This window comes from Sus scrofa, chromosome 1, assembly GCF_054392235.1.
Source record: "Sus scrofa isolate SSC_HxYL_T2T_F1_AM1 chromosome 1, Sscrofa_HxYL_maternal_Yorkshire_Landrace_v2.0, whole genome shotgun sequence".
Taxonomy (NCBI): domain Eukaryota; kingdom Metazoa; phylum Chordata; class Mammalia; order Artiodactyla; family Suidae; genus Sus; species Sus scrofa.
The window spans coordinates 172775134-172791391 of NC_139383.1; the positions used below are offsets into that span (position 1 = coordinate 172775134).

At 48.5% G+C, this 16258-nt stretch overlaps 1 long non-coding RNA gene across 50 annotated transcripts in view; it reads right to left on the reverse strand.

Moving 5' to 3' along the window:
* LOC102167001 (zinc finger protein 532) overlaps positions 1-16041 on the reverse strand; it is a 107054-nt gene extending 91013 nt beyond the window's left edge. For 10 of the 50 annotated variants that reach the window (XR_014816262.1, XR_014816219.1, XR_002346198.2 and 7 more), the window contains exons 1-3: positions 15019-15296; positions 13388-13468; positions 13194-13303 (exon numbers count right to left, since the gene is read on the reverse strand). This is a non-coding gene — a long non-coding RNA (zinc finger protein 532). Of the gene's footprint in view, positions 1-13193; positions 13304-13387; positions 13469-13714; positions 13894-14237; positions 14430-14536; positions 14679-15018; positions 15297-15642 lie in introns of those variants that run through there. The other 40 variants (XR_014816263.1, XR_014816222.1, XR_014816183.1 and 37 more) reach the window with 13 other exon arrangements.
* Positions 16042-16258: the final 217 nt, after the last annotated feature.

Consider the following 16258-nt stretch of genomic DNA (forward strand, 5'->3'; position numbering starts at 1 on the left):
GGGTACTGAGGAGAGGCCAGGGAGGCTGACACCCTGCACTACACAGGACAGCCCCCACCAAGACTAGCCAGCGTCACCAGTTCTCAGGTTGAAAAACCCTGCGCTATAAGACCGGACGTCCCCCTGACCTCCTATTCTCCTCCTAACATCACTACAAACCTGCTCCCCTTGGACATCCACTCCAGAGCCTCCTCCCAGCCTGGAGAGGGTGGCATCACTGCCACCAACCGAGGACATGTGTAGACAGAGGGGCTCCCCACAGGGTTATCAGTTATTCCAAAATGAAGCCATTGTCTAGCCTTTCTAGACACCAAATTCACTGAAGCCTTTTGGATGTATGAAATGTAGTACTTTCATCTGTAAGATGTGGCTGAGAGCACCCCCCATAGAGTTGGCATTCACGGCATGCCTACTGGCTGTTGACTTCAAATACACTCAACGTTCTCTTCCTGTGGCAGATGGAAAACAGAGCCCGAGAAATAATTATATCACACTGTCCAATGCTATCTTACAAGGAGAAGGAGGGAAACTCTGTATTTCTCTTATTTTTCATGAATTTCATCAAAGACAACCAATAGCTTGGAACAATGGTCACATAGGAATACTCATGTTACTCAATTTTCCACCAAAAAGGGGAAAGAAGGGAATCTGGGAATTCTAGGAATTTGGCAAATGCTGCGTTAAACACACACACAACACACACACACAGCTTTCTCTTCTCAAGGCTTCTTTGAACCTGCAAGTGCCGATGTGAACTTGCATGAAATTTCATCATGGGGCTCCAATACCCAGGCTGGGAACATGGCCCAAGCGTCTTTGCAGCTGGAACCTTTCAGGGTGAGACATCTTTGGGATATACTTTTTTTTTTTTTTCTTTTTGTCTTTTTAGGGCCGCACCCTCAGCATATGGAAGTTCCCAGGCTACGGGTCTAATCAGAGCTGTAGTCGCCCGCCTACACCACAGCTGTGTCTGCGACCTACAACCACAGCTCATGGCAACACCGGTTCCTTAACCCATTGAGCAAGGCCAGGGATCGAACCCGCAACCTCATGGTTCCTAGTCGGATTCGTTAACCACTGAGCCATGACGGGAACTCCGACATATTTGAAAAGAGGTTTAATCCATTCTTCTCCTTGGGAGATGGCACTAGGAAGCAGGAGTGCATTCTGGAGCTGAGTCTGAGGGGAATGCTTCCTGCTTATTTTTCTCATCAACTCTAACACCATGTTTTTCTTGGTAGTTTCTCTCCAGGGGCACCTCTACGTTAACCCAAGACAACTTAAGAACAAGAGAACAAATCTCCAAATATGGAGGAAGAACAAGAAGGTGTTTTTAAGGGACTCTGGCTTACCGTTAATGCCAGAGAAATGATCATGGAAACTAGCCGGTTCTCTAAGTACTGCCAGGAGGAGGCTATTTGTGTTGCCAAATGCACATGCACACAGGCAGGCACACATACTTACAGTAAAGGCAGAAAAACCAGGGGGACCAAGATATCTCTTCATGTTTACCTACTCTCAGTAGCCACAGCCATATCAGAGTCAGGCAGCAAACAACACATACCTCCTGGATCTCCAGGAGAAATACTGGTTGACCCAGAAGCCATGGCTTTGAACCTCAAAGATATTTGAGCCTTACCACTGATCAGCTGGAGAAACAACACCTATAAACCACAGTGCATTGTAGTGGTTAAAAGCACAGTCTGTGGAATAAGACAACTTGGCGTGAGTCCTGGCTCTGCTCTTTAATAAAAGTTGCAAGACTCTGAGCAAGTTACTTCTTTAAGCTTCTATTTTCTAGGGTAGAAAATGGAGACAGAAGTTCCCGTCGTGGCTCAGTGGTTAGTGAACCCAACTAGTATCCACGAGGACGTGGGTTCTATCCCTGGCCTCGATCAGTGGGTTGGGGATCCAGCACTGCTTTGAGCTGTGCTACAGGTCACAGACGTGGCTTGGATCCAGCATTACTGGCTGTGGTGTAAGCTGGTGGCTACAGCTCCAAATTGACCCTGGGCCTGGGAACGAAACTCCGTATGCCACGGGTATGGCCCTAAAAAAAAAAAAAAGAAGAAGAAAAGAAGACAGTAAGGTCTACTTAATAGCGTTATTATGAGAATTAAATAAAATAATCCAGGTAGGTGCAATCTACAGTACCTGGAATATATTGAGTAGCTATTAATGTGAGCAATTAAAACATCAAAACAAGGTCAGTGATAGTATTCCAGGACAGAGAAAGCCCTAAAAAGAATTCAGTCTCAACTCTGAGGCCTCAAATGAAGGGAGGATAAGAACACAGATGGCACCAGAATTTCCAACAACTACATGGACTTAATGATGACCATCCTTCACTTAAATACCTCTTGCAGAGAGGCAGGCCAGTAAGGTCTTCTAAGAAGCACAAGAGATGCAGAACAAAATTTTCCTATCCTCAACAACCTGAATCCAAAGAAGTAATAGCTAAATTTGAAACTCCAACAGAGGTCAAGACTAAAGGAACAGAAAATTTTTCAAAATCTGAGTCACCCAAATCAAACCCAGCAAAGCCTAATTATTACTACTCAAGTGCTAAGATTATGTTTAATCTTTCCCAAAATAGGCACTGGGCAGATAAACCAGACTTGAATTTTTCCAAATGACCTATACCTATGAGGGGCCCCAAACATACATACACTCACATCACACACACACAGAGACAGAGACACACACACACTCCTATGAGAGGCCTCCTACACATCTATGCACCCATGAGAGACCCTGACCATTAGACTAAACAATTCCCCCAGCATCTGGCCTGTTTTCCTATCATCCAGTGTATTAATCAGACAGGAGCACATGCTATACATTTATGGAGCACATACTAAAAGCAAAACATACTGTTCTTGTGATTTTGAGTAAACAGAAAATGCTTCCTTTCTATATTCAAAAGAGCTCACATACCTTGGCTACAATTCTAAAGAACGTAAAGGGTAGAGACTTCAGGTCTGAAAGACCCAGGTACAAACACTGAATGGCCACTCAGCTTTGCATGTCTATTCATCCTCGGAGTTAAGCCCACCCACTTGTCAGGGTTGCTGTGAGGCCTAAGCACTCAGAAATCGGAAGTGGCTCCAAATAGACACAGCTTCCTTTGCTGCACTTTCCCAAAGCAACCAAGTCACCCTTTAGCTATTTTCCTGGCAACTCTCATTTTTTCATCATTTCCTGTCTCAAAATCTCTGTCTCATTCTGAAAACCCTGCTCTGTGTCCTCTGCACACGTTTTTGTCTCATACCCAAGTGCTAAGCATTCCCGTAACTTGCCTCCTTTGGTCTTCTTTCCCTTTCTGTAAGACTCAATCCCTCTGCTTTTTCATAACTGCACCCAAAATTTATCTCTACTGGAACCTCTACTTTGATCCAAGGTCTCCTTCTTTGTATATCTCCTCCCGCCTCTACCCTTAGAAGCCAAGTAAGCATGTCAGAAAACAGTGTTAAAACACAAATTCAGGAGTTCCCGTTGTGGCACAGCAGAAACGAATGCAACTAGTGTCCATGAGGCTGTGGGGTTCGATCCCTGGCCTAACTCAGTGGGTCAGGAATCTGGCATTGCCAGAGCTGTGGTGTGGGTCGCAGACGCAGCTCAGATCTGGCATTGCTGTGGCTGTGGTATAGGCTGGCAACGACAGCTCCGATTAGACCCCTAGCCTTGGAACCTCCATTTGCTGCGGCGCTTTAAAAAAAAAGAATACAAATTCAATTCACTTATGGGCAAGTTATTTTCTGACAATAATTAATTAAGGCCAAGCTACAGACCGCCCTCCTGAAACAATACTGTCACAAAGCACCCCCATGCTCTAGGCTACTAGTAAGGAGGACAGGTGAAAGATGGGATGAATCCAGGAAAATCCATTCCAACTGGAAAAACCAATAGGTGATCCACAGAGTCCTCTTCGTATACAAACAAGAGCACATTCTATAAACGGCAGCCCCTTTTCATTGCCTCCTTTTTGCCTATGGCTTGTTGAACTTTCCTAATAACCATGAGTGGCTGGTATTCTCATTGTCTTTACTCATTCACTTAATGGTTTGCCAATGTGCAAACAAAGGCAGCCACCAGATTCTGCTCTTATGACAGCACCGTCTAGAAAGCACAGCGTTGTAAAATGGGCACTGCCTGGACTAGACACGCTAAAGATAGCTGACGCTGTACCCATCTGCCTTTATGATCCCTTCTGCAGGTGTGTCACGAGCCCACTGGCCACCTCCTCTGAAACTACTGTCCCTCGTTTAGGGTCAGTAGTACCCAATCCTGCCCTCCAAGCCACAGCTCATTAGACCAGGACCAGTTAGGTTTCAAGTCATGAGAACTAGAAGTGATCCTGAGGAATACAGGTGATGGTCACAGTGGCTTTGATGAGGACGTACAGGGAAATACAGGGGCAGTGGGACAGCCACTTGCTCAGGAAGGAGAATGCAGCTGTGCCAAGGGGGAGGCACAAAGAGACGACAGGACACATGGCTCAAAAAGAGCACAGAACAAGCTTGGAGCAAGAGGACCTCCGTGATCATGATGTCCGGTTCTCCTAGAACCTAGGAAGAATAGCTCCCTTCTTAGGTGTTAGTGTGAAGAGCCATGTCCTGATTGTGGGTCCCATAAAGTCATGCAAACTCCAAACAATCTGGTAGTGTGACACCTTCCCCCTTTCCTGAATCTTGCCTGCAGGAAACTACTCTTCTCCCAATTCATCTCCTTGCCTTGGCCACCCAAGTTGTCCTTGGCCATCACATCCCATGTGAAGGACACCTCATAAGTGGCCTATGGATTCATGTATCTGGTGATCACTGGCACTGCCCTCACTCATCCACCTGTTCACTCTCCCACTCAACAATCATCCCGTGGGGCTCCCGCATGAGCACAGAGAGCGCGCACATCTCCTGACTCCTGTACTTAGAAACCCATGGTTCTGCACACCGTGCTTTTCTGGTTCCCACCTAGCTCATTGGACAGGTGACCATCCATCTTTGCTTTGCCTTCTGACATTCTCTGTGTGTCTATCCAACTCTGGGCATGCTTCTGACTCACTTCTCCACTATGATCTGAACTCATCCTCAATTCAGATTAACATCCACGATCCCACCTTTTTTCTCCAGGGCGGTCCCTACAGTCTCAGCCCTCCTCCCCCCACAGCAGGCACACTCACAGGCCCAGGACAATACTCCCACCACCCCAGATGTGGGATCCTACACGAAACAGGGGGCTGATGGATTTAGCCAACAATTAATGCATCGTATTCAACATACCACATTCATAGGTAATAGAACTCTCAGTGTCCAAATGTCCAATAACATCTAAAACTCAATTGGGATTTCTGGGAAATGGGAGGCTTTCCCAGAGAGAGATGGGGTGGCAGATGATCTCATGTAACAGACACCATTTTCTCCTTACAAGTAATCAATGTCCATCCCCCAAATTAAAAACACACCAACTAAAGTTTCATAGTCTCTAACAGTTCAAACACATCAATACACTGAACTCCTCCCTGGAACTTGACATCTCCTTTGGCCCAAGCCCCAGAGTGCCCCTCCCCAAGACACCTGGATCCAAGGACCCCAGGGCGGTTGCCTTCATCATGTACTGCACAAGTGGGTGGGACTGATGAGCCATGCTTCAACACTGCTCCATGAGGAGGCTTGTTCTGACTCCCAGTCTAAGGAAAAGTCACAAGTCACTTGATCCCTTGCCAGGCATGGAGGCAGAAATAGTGGCCAGAAATAGTTGCCAGAAATAGAAGAGCTCTGAGCCCTCACCTCCCATCAGACTGAGTCCCTGAACCACATATGGTGTAGTCACTTCTATGTGTTGTGTTGACTTAAGGCCTGACAGTCTTCATTACCACGATTTAACAAGGTACCCCTGCTACGTAGTCTGGATCTCATCTTGGTATTAAAATTATCTTCTGTCTTATCAGACTACAGGTGCCAAGGGGCTAAGGTAATAAAGCTGGAGTAATGCAGAAATGTAGGAACAAGAATAAACTGAGCATCCAGTCAGATCCTGCATACCCGGAAATCAGTGTTCGTGCCAGGGTGGGTGTCCACAGCCAAAAACCAGGGCTGACCCCCATGAGCACTCTCTGGCCTCACATGCAAAGTGAGGGGAGTTCCCACAGTCAAGCAAGGCTGGAGAATCAGATCACTCTGGAAGCAGAGGCAGCAGGTCTGAAACCAAGGGAGAGTGGAGGCCCTTGCTACTCCGTGTGGTCCGTGGACCAGCAGATCACCATCACCTCTGAGACTTGTCAGAAATGCAGAATCTAGGAGTTCCCTTCGTGGCTCGGCGGTTATCGAACCTGACTAGGATCCATGAGGATTTGGGTTTGATCCTTGGCCTCACTCAGTGGGTTAAGGATCTGGCGTTGCCATGAGCTGTGGTGTAGGTCACAAGTGCAACTTGGATCCTGAGCTGCTGTGGCTGTGGTGTAGACTGGCAGCTGTAGCTCCAACTGGACCCTTAGCCTGGGAACCTCCATATGCCTCGAGTGTGGCCCTAAAAATAAAAATTAAAAAAAAAAATTCTTACTGTTCAAATACCTAGAAAGAATTTGTTCCTCACAGAAAAAAATCATCAAAATCAATACCCATTATGTGACCCATGAGTCAGCAGGAGTTGTGTCCCTGAAAGAAAAGGCTGACTCGGGATGACGTCAAGAACTACATACACTACCCTGACTTTACCTTTAGGTCTCTATGAATTCTCCAAGACGCTTGGAGTCTCTAATTATGTGAAGTTGTAGTAATATCTGACTAAAAACTTGCATTTTGGGGCCCCAACGACCATCGCCTTACTTAGTAGGGAATACTTGGGACAGCCAAGAAAGCCACTCTGAGTTCATCTAAAAATTACTTATTTCAGTCTCCGGATTTAGATTCAGCGGAATTTGCTCTCCACCCTCATTCTAAAACAAGCAGACTTTAGAACTTCCTGTCTGTAGAAGATGATTCAAAGAATTCTTTAAATTGTGTTTATTTGTTAGAACGAAAGACTTCTCTTAACACCGCTTTCAGTTTACTTTGATTTTCTTATCCTTTTCAAAGAATAAATAAAACAAAAACATCTCTTTGTTCCTTCTCCCAATTTGTACCTCACCCCAGCACCCAGTAAAATATGTTTAAATTTTCCCGACACCCTATTTCTGGCACCATCTCTGGTGCAGGTTATAGATTCTTCTCTCTCCATGATGACTGAGGTCAAGCAAACCTGGCTAATTATGACGGTCCTTGACCGTGTCTCAAATGTCCCCATTACACCTGCTCACCTCAGGGGCCACGTCCAACCTGCGCATCCTCAGTGCCTTTGCTGTTTAGTCCCTACTTGAGCCTCTCCAGGCTCCTCCCCCGAAAGCACTTTCCGTGGTTTCCCCTTGTTCACTGTGTGTGCCTCCTCCGGCCCCCAAGGCAGAACAGCCTGGTAATGAGGAGCAGCCTTCCATTCTGCCTCTACTACTGCTTCTGAGTCGGCAAACCTTGGCCAGAATCTTTCCCTCAGTTTCCTGACCTGCACCAGGGGGATAAGAGTATGCAGCTCACCTCATGGTTTCAGAATCAAATTACATGAAGGCCACAAGGGACTGTGCTATGTGCAGGTGTTAGCTACCAACATCATGCTCTGTCTTTCTGGAAATGCTGTGCCCTCCAACTTTCTGAAGCATGCACCTGATGTTCCTCAGCTCCACCTCCCCTTATTTATGCTTTTAACCACATAAACCTCTGTCTCAGGAGACTCCAAACCTAACCCTTTTTACACTGTCATCTGTTCTATGCTAATTGCTCCCAGTGCAGACCTCCAGTTCGAACAAACATGGGAGGCAAAGGATACCCCTTGGACAATAGAACCAGAACTTGAACTGACTGTATCAACACCTCCACATCCACCATCCACATTTATCCTGCCTCCTGAATCCAGTACCTCAGAGACAGAAGCAACCAGAGGCAAGTAACCCTGGAGAGCAAGCAGAGGCATCCTCTGCTCCTCGCCCTCCACCATGCCCCCTCATCTAGTCGGGAACCACCACACACACACCTGCCCCCAGACACAGTCACCACCAACCCCTCCATTCCCTGGGACCCCCTTTACCCTCCTGCCTCAGGCCTGAAGAGCCCCCACTCCATCCTTACCAGGACCTCTGCCACTAAAAGCCTTTCTGCCTCTGCTGCCTACACAGGGAAGTCCACACCACAATGGACCGTATCAGATGACCTTCAGAAGTCTGGTTCTCGTCTGCCTCAGTCTCAGCTCCTGCTCTCTCACGCCTGCTCCACTCTCCCATCCCCACCTGTGGCACCAAGCCCTCCCTGCCTTTCCACTCACTGCCCCAGTGGGCTCTCATGCTCTCCCCGCCCCCAAGTCTGTGCTGCCCTATATATTCTTACTGGTTTTCCTTTTTTTTTTTTTTTTTTTTGTCTTTTTGCTATTTCTTAGGCCACTCCTGCGGCATATGGAGGTTCCCAGGCTAGGGGTCGAATCGGAGCTGTAGCCACCGGCCTACGCCAGAGCCACAGCAATGCGGGATCCGAGCCGCATCGGCAACCTATACCACAGCTCACGGCAATGCCGGATCATTAACCCACTGAGCAAGGGCAGGGACCGAACCCGCAACGTCATGGTTCCTAGTCGGATTCGTTAACCACTGCGCGGGTTTTTCACAGTTAGACTCAGAAGCCACCTCTTCCAGGGCTCCTCCCTCCACATTTGGCACGAGGTGGCCCATTCACATTCCTATCATAGCATCTGCAGGCTACTTCCCACTAGATTTTTCTCTCCGGATTCCTTTTCCCTTGGAACTCCCAGTGCCTAGCACAATGTCCGATCCTTAGTAAACACTCAATATCTGCTAAATAGATGAAATAATCCCCCAAATAACACCAATTCCCCACATCCTGGGCTCTCCTCCTTCTCTTTACAAAATCATAACCTTGGTCTATATGTCCCTCCTGATCCTGAACACTGCTCTATCCTCCAAGAAAAAAAATAATCTGCTTCCAAAATCTCCCCACTTCATTGCTTTGAGACTGCTTAAATGTTTTCACTTCTTTAAAAGACGCAAAAGCTGAGTAATAACTTCAAATATTAAAATAACACCAATATTCTGACAATCAATACATCAGACAAATTATAATTAATGATAAGTTCTTTACACAGTTAAGATTTCAACAGAGATCTCTGGGACCCCCTTTCCGAAATTTCACGTCTACTATTATTTGGTGTTTTATGGAACATGAAGACAAATGTACAAGTTAAACTGCCAAATGCTTCCGAAGAGATTAGGAATAACTGCTGAAGGAAATAAAGGATATTTTACCACTTACAGGTTCTTGTTTCCACTTTTGGCTAATTCCAATTAGTTCTGGGTTATAAAGCCTGTCATCCTGTTAGTGAGCGGTCTATTATCATGAACACCTCTCATGTGTCTTCAGATAACGTCTGCCACCAAAAATTTACTTAGGAAGTCTTAACTGCAGCTGACAAGCCTAGATCGTTTTGTGCCCCGCTGAATTTACTTTCATTCTAACTTCTAATTCTTATCTACTTAACCGTATGACCCAGCCATCCCACTCCTAAGTCCTTACAAAGACACATTAAAAACTTACGTTCAGACAAAAACCCACAGGCAAATGTTCATAGCAGCTTTATTCACAATCACCAAAACCTGAAACAAGCCTAAAGTCTTTCAACCAGAGAACAGAGAGACAAGCCATGGTACTACAGCTGGGCAAGAATGGATACACACAACAATATTGATACCCGTCTCAAATGCACTTTCTTAAGTGAAAGAAGCCATTTGCGTGGCATTCTTAAAAAGACCAAACATAGGAACAGAACAAATCCGTGGCTGCTACCGAGGGAAGGGAGGTGGGGTTTTGGAGCAAAGAGTCTGACTACAAAGGGACAGCAGGAGGAAACTTTTTCAAGTGACAGACCTAGACTCTATCGATAGTGGCAGCACATACACACTTGTCAAAACCCATAGAACTACACACCATAGAGTAAATTTTACTGTATGTAAATTTAAAAGTTTTCAAAAAGTTATTTTGCCATGACATAGTTAAAGATCACACCCCAAATACAGGCATATGTCCTCTTATTGCACTTTGCTTTATTGTGCTTCTCAAGATACTGTGCTTTTTCACAAAGGGAAGGTTTGTGGCAGCTGTGCATGGTCAGATGGTTAGCATTTTTTTTAAAACAACAAAGTACTTTTTAATCTTTATTAAAAAATTTTAAAAAGTACATTGTTTTTCTAGACATAGTGCTATTATTGCACACTTAACAGACAACGGTGTAAACTTTCACATGTACTAAGAAAAAAAAATTCGAGTGATTTGCTTTAATGGGAAAACCATATTGAGGGCGTCTAGAACCCGGACTGAGGTATGCCTTTATAATTAACCAAAGGTGTGAATTTCTTAATGTTCACTGTGGCTGTTGTTATTATCTTGTTGCTATTGTATTGCACTGATTAGGAAGAGATGTTAGAGTAATGGCGGGGGACAAACCCAAACCCAAATCCTTTCCAGACCCTTCCTGGTGGCCCTGTGGGGCCACCTTTGTGAGGTTCCACAGGAAGGCAACCTCTGCTCCAGCTGTGAAGAGCTAAGTGGAGTTCCACCAAGGATGTGGGAAAGGTTATTCAAAAGCAATGGGAGACAGGCAGTTCTCCAGAGCAAAGTCCAAGAAAGCATTTCCAGGGAAAAAGTAAAAGGGGAAGGGAGACTACAAATCCTAAAGTTCTAGCTCATCCTCGTCAAAAGTATTAGAGAAAACTCCACCCAAGTGGTGGGCTGCAGCCTTCCCAGACCTTCCCTTTAAAAAGGAGTCAAGGTGGGTGGGGGTGGGGAACCTCCCTGTGAGAAAAGAGTGTCCGTCTGAACCAAGAGGCTAAGAGTTCTAAAAACCCTGCATCCAATGTTCTTCAACATGGAAAAAGTGATCCTAAGTAGGCAAATGATAAAAACAAGCAAAGGTTCACCACCTAGTGACACTCTCTTTCCAGTGGCCCCTCCTCAGCCAAACACCCACATTCTTCCTCCAGAGGGGAAGGTTGTCCTCTGAGACCACTGCAGGCAAGCCCCACCCGCAGGCGCTGGGCTCCGGGCTCCAGGTGTGGCTGCCCTCAAGGCAACAGTGACAGCGACAGCAAACGCAGGCCCCGGGCCCAAGTATGGGTGGCACGCTGCTCCCGCCTGGCTCATCTGCAAAAGAGAAGGCTGTGGCTTCTCCACATTCACATTCCCGAGCCCAGAAAACTCTGTTCCTCTGGCAGGAGACCTGGGCCTGCTACCTCCTTAAACCTCAGCGAGAGCCGTCTGAGACAAACCTCAGGCCAAGATGAGCTCCTGATTGTGGCCCTGGAGAACCAGCTCTCCAACCTGAAACAACCCCTTATAGCTGGAAAGACTGGCCTGCCTGCAAAACAAATACTATTTTCCAGGAGCCTTGGGGTGGGGGGGGAAAGACAAAGCTAAAAACCACAGAGAGTAAACCAGAACATTCTGGGACACACAACACCTTACAAGAAAGGGCTTTTTAAACATACTCTCAAGACATATTCACTGCAAGGGGTTAGCTGTCAAAGTTAAATAAAAAAATCACTGACTTGCTGAAGGCAGGAACGAAGGACTAAATTATACAACAGCTTAGTGTATTAAGCTAATTAAGGTTTATCATATTAGCCATCTGAGTTTTGAGTCGGCACCAGAAAAGCAGGAACGGCATATCTCGCAACATGGATTGGGATCTGCTCTGCAAGCAGATTTCTGCCACATTCACAGAACCTCTGGCCGTCAAAAACATTGTCGAACTGAAAGCCAATTTTAGCACGGTGACTGAAAAGAATTTTGTTGCATCACATAAGCTATTTACTGGTGTATCAGTCCAAGATTACATTTATCTCTACTACACAAAGTATTCTGAGCTAACCATGCACTGTTGTTTCTCTTTTGCCAGTTTTATCCCACAGTGGATGCTCTGAAGTCATATGAAAAAAAAATTAACGACAAAAAGCCTTGCATACTTGACACCCTTCGCTGCAGATATCCTGCCTACCAACTGCTAGCCCGCAACCAATCCTAAGACCCTCGGCATTTCTGAAAAGACTTTCCTGCTGAATGCAAAGAGGAACAAAATACCCTCTTCAAAGTACGGGGAGAAATTTATTTTCCATCATGTCTCCTACAGGCTCCTCTTGATTGCACTTTTCCCAAACCAGAAGACAGACCTAGCTCTAGCTGCTGTTGAGATCATCTTGGATTTGATTCTGGAGCTGCTGGTTTCCTGTTTGGGGAAGTTGCAGTTCTTTTCCCAAGGAACCCCAAGGCGAAATGTTTCATGTTCCCCTGTAAGTTCTCTCTGCCTTTGTTCTTCACTTTTGCTACCACTCATTACTGCTGTTCCTCTCTTCTCCTCTAAAACCTCTTTTGGTTTTGGAGGATGCATAAAAACGCCAGCTCAAATCGAGCTGTAATCCTTTAAGGCACTGGACCTTTATTCTACCATCCACTGCTCTAAAGCTTTGAGTGAACAGGCATCTTTTGCACAGAGGAAGCCAGACTACCCGGGCTCCTCCTGGCATTGCGTTAAGTATTCCACATTAAAATGTATGCCACAAATAATTCAATGGCAAACTCACCATCAACAGCCCCCAAAATCAATAAAAGCCACTCCACCACTTGACTTGAAGTGAAAAACCTCTCAAGTTAACACAGCAAGGTAAAAGAAAGGTGATGAATGAACAAAAGGCAAATCTACCGTCAGGCACCTCAAATTCCAGAAAGGTGACTAGGCTGTCTGGAGTTGGCAAAGCCCCTTCCTTTTTTTGTAATCACCAGGAAAATGCTACATACGTACTGCTTTAGTCTTATGCAAAGCAGTGCATTCTCCACAAGGCCCTGACGCCTACCATTCTCTTAAACTTGCTTCTTTTCAGGCCTGCCTCTTCAAAATGACCAGCCACATGCGATTTAATGAAGTCATTTGAATTCGCCTTGATAGCAATACCATCATAAAGTCACTCTAATTCCATTAAACTTGAATAACAGTAAGAGTATTTCTTTTCCACTTTCAACCCAGTATTATCTCCAGGGTACCAATCCACTGACAGTCTGTGAATGGATCTTCAAATAAATACTTAAATTCATGCTCAAAATATCATATCTCACCTTGTGAACCTTGACCCTTTGGAAAGACTTTGGACCAATGTTCAGTTACTGTCACACGGTTGCATTCTCTGCAAATATGAAAGGGTTAAAAGCAGCCCCAGTCAACAGGCCTACAAGGAAAAAAAAGACAGCATGTATGCCTTACAGCATCACTGGAATGCATTTATGCTCATTTCCTAGAACAATATTGTTACCTTTTGGCCTTCATAATAGTCAGAAGTATCCCCAACACCCTTTAGTAGCTTCTAAAAGGAAAAGCACAAACAGAACATACCCTGCAAGAGAAAAAAAAAGCATGCAAAGTAGCATTCTCCAGCAACAAACAAACTACCATTACAAATCCATCACTTCATTTTGGTTTGGTTTTGTTAAAAACGCAGAGAAAGAGAGAGACTGCAGAAACCAAGTGTCCCCACCCTACCAAGGCACATTTTTTTCTTTAATAAGGGTCATAAATCTCAGCTCCTTGTCCATCCCTTAAGCAAAAGAAAAAGGCAGGAAAAGCCCAAGTAATCTCAGACCTTGCAAACCTGCACATTTTCCCCCATCTTCTCTACACAGGATCTTTTAGGGCTCCATCAGTCACGTACCAGTGCTGTGTGGTGTCTAAGTGTGCATTCACATACTGTGTTGGGATGGTCCCTTCCTGCAAGCTCCTCTGCTTTTGGCTGCCATGAAGGGAGGAAGCTGCTATCCCACTGTAGTAGCTCAGTGACTGCATTGTGTTCAGGAGCTGATCTGCCTCAAACCAGTTTCAGCCGGTTCTGGTCACCCTACATAAAAAAGCTATGGCAACCCTCGCTGAGTTGCCAACAAGTCCCTGAAAATCATCAGCACAGGGGGGATCTCGCTGGGGGTGGCTTCTCCCTTTTAGGTCTGGGTGAGGAGGGGAAGGTCACCGTGTGTCCCCCACCACCGCCACACAAGCACACAGCCCTGGGAAGGCTCACCTCACCAGCACCCCAGAGGCCCATCCCCCCTCCCCTCCACCCCAAAAGCCCACCGCAGACACTGTTGCCCCCTCCTTTTCCTTCCCCCACTTACCTCCCACAACCTGGCTCAGATCTTTGTGTACGTGTGTGTCAGTGTGTGTTCCCTGGGTTGGTGGCTGACAAAGAGCCCCAAGAAAGCAATCTACGTGTGTCTCCTCACCCTGGATGCGTCGGCGGCAGGAGCCGGCCTCGGCCTCCTAGCAGAGTGGTGCTGGCTTGTTGACCAGGCTCCTCTCTGCCTGTCACCCCCACCCCACCCAGCCCCCTCCTCCCGTCCCTCTCCTCTCTCTCCCAGCCCTGTCACCACCACCACCACCAGCAGCCCCCCCAGTCTCCTCCTCCTCCTCCGACCTTCTCTTCTTTCAAGCACCTGGGGGGAGTAGTCCAAATCCCTTCACCTCGGGCAAGAAAACTAGGGCTGTCTGGGGTGGGGGTGGGGGGGCAGATTCAGGGCCAGTGGGACAGAGGGGCACAGAGGCCTTTTAAAAAATCCGCTGTGCACCGCCAGCGCTGGAGGGGAGGAGGCGAGCCGCGGCGCTCACGTGGCCCCCCTCTCGGAACCTGCGGGGCCTAGCAAAACCAGCTGGTCCTCGGCCCCCCCCAAGGAGGCCGGCGGGGCGCGAAGGCCGGCTGTCCCCAAGGCCAGGGTGGGACAGACCACGGCGCTCAGGCCCAGGGGCCTGAGCCTCACGCACCGGCCCCGACCGTAGGGCCGGGCACGAGGGGCCGGGGCGCCCGCCTCTCCCCGGAGCCCACCCGCGCCCCTTACCCTGCGCCCCTCGCTCGGCCCGGCCGCCCCCTCGCCGCCCCCCGCGCCCCGGGCGCACACCCACCCCCTGCCCGGGGTTGGCCTTCGCAGCGGTCAAGCCCGGGCGTCTGGGCCGCAGCTCGGATGACCTTTGTTCAGCGCGGCGCCGCCGGCGGCTGCTGCTGCTGTAGCTGCTGCTGCTGTCGTCGTAGCGGCGGCGGCGGCAGCGGCGGCTTCCATGTTACGGGCGTGTCATCTGCATTCCCGCGGCCGGGGTCGGGGTGTGCGTGAGCGGTGGAGCGGCCTCGCCGCCGGTGCCGCCGCCGGTGCCGCGGGTGCCGCCGCCGCCGCCGCCGCTGCCCCAGCCGCCCAGCCGCCGCTGCCGCCGCCGCCGCCGCCGCGGCCTCGCCGTGCGCCCGGCCCGGGCCCCGCGCCTCCCCGGGCGCCGCGCTCTAGGCCGCGCGGCGGCGGCGGCGGCGGCGGCGGCCCGCCACGCCGGGGCCTACGATGGGGGTGCGGGCCCGGGCGGCGGCGGCGGCTCGGCCCGAGCGGCGAGCGAACAAAAGGGAGCGCGGGAGAGGGGGAGGGGGCGGCCGGTGGGGGAAGGGAGGATCGGGGAGAAGGAGGCGAGAGCGCGAAGCCCCGCAGCCAGCGGGCGCGGACGCCCGGTCGGTGCCGACTCGGTGGAGGGGAGCCGAGCCCCGCGGACCTGCCAAGTCTCGCCCATCTGGGGCCGCTGCGTCGCGGCTTCGCCCGGGAGAGCGGGCTGGTGGTGGTGAGGGGCTGCAGGGAGGGCTGCTGTTCTTTCCAACGACATTACAGGCTGTCACCCAGTCCTTTCCATGGCCCCAAGCCGCAACTTACTCGAGTGGAAGGAAGCAAGGCCTCGCCAAAGATGGTTGCAAAAGACCGTGAGCCTCTACCCAGGATCTTGAAGTCAAGGTGGTGTTTTGTTATCCTCGTTATGGTGGCAAATAAGTCAGAAGAGAGCACGCTATCTTCAGATGCATTAAATCTGAAATTCTCCCTGGAGGTGGAAGAAGGGGCTCTCTTCTGGGTAGTTAGTGGTTTGGAGCCCTTTTCGCCTTAAACTGAGCCACAAAAGAATGGAAGACACCCCCTGGGGTGGGGAGAAAGCCCTGGTGTAAAAGACACACGTTTTGCTTTCAGAGAAAAAGCCACTGGGGCCAGATTGAAACATGGCATGTTCAGTTCATGTAGGTTTTTTTTTTTTTTTTAATGGGGGAATGATACTGAGTAAACAAGATGTAATAGCTAGGTCTTTAAATTCAAGAAAGGAGATGTGTACAAATGTAACCAGCATA